This window comes from Nannospalax galili, unplaced genomic scaffold, assembly GCF_000622305.1.
Source record: "Nannospalax galili isolate Female #2095 unplaced genomic scaffold, S.galili_v1.0 C48161779, whole genome shotgun sequence".
Taxonomy (NCBI): domain Eukaryota; kingdom Metazoa; phylum Chordata; class Mammalia; order Rodentia; family Spalacidae; genus Nannospalax; species Nannospalax galili.
The window spans coordinates 1-779 of NW_008462449.1; the positions used below are offsets into that span (position 1 = coordinate 1).

At 55.7% G+C, this 779-nt stretch overlaps 1 long non-coding RNA gene across 1 annotated transcript; it reads right to left on the minus strand.

Moving 5' to 3' along the window:
- Positions 1–779, minus strand: LOC103728254. Its single transcript, XR_607015.2, has 3 exons — positions 706–779; positions 295–318; positions 1–33 (listed from the first exon to the last, which is right to left on the minus strand). It is a non-coding gene; the product is annotated as an uncharacterized LOC103728254 (long non-coding RNA).

Here is a 779-nt window from a genome sequence, read left to right on the forward strand (position 1 = left end):
ACACGCGCAGTCTTTCAGGTCAGATCAAGAAGCCTGTGGGGAGGGAAAGAACAAGCTAGTGCAGGCTGTCCCCGCTCCCCTCTTCTGCTCAGTAACAGGAGCGAGTGTTAGGCTGAAAAATAAAGTTCATCTTGGCCTCCTTCCTCAGTGGAGCAAAGTCACCCTCTTCCCCGACATGCCCCCAAGGGCTGAGACTGAAGGGAAACTCAGGCCTGGGATTTTCTGACTTCAAAGAAGCCCTTAGAGCCTTTGCGACCCATCCATTCCCTCAGAGAAGCATACCAGGGATCTTACCTGCTTATCGAGATCCTCGTTGAGCTGAAACGGAGGGAGACCACGCTGTTAAAATGCAGCAGAGCAGGGGACACTTCGCACCCACCTCCACTGCCTTCACTACACTGACCCCGTGGAAGCCCGTGCACCTGGGACTCGGATGTCTGGTGGCTGAGACCCGAGCCTGGGATTTCCCTCTTCCCGTAGAGCAACTTTGCCACAACACTGGTTTCAGTGCCTTCTAGAACTCTCCAGCATTACTTTTCTGTCTCAGACACTTCTAGAGACAGGTGAGTACGTCAGGGAATGGCAAGCCTCAGCCACCTGCCAGGGTACCACTGTGTATCTGCGGCCGACCTCGAACTTGTAACCTTCCTTCCCAGCATCCCATGTGCTGGGACACAGGGTGCCCTCCACACCCGGCTTCCTCACCTTTCTTGCTCCTCACGTGCATGATGAGGCCCACTGCCAGGAAGATGAGCCCCAGCACCAGGCCCCCAACTCCA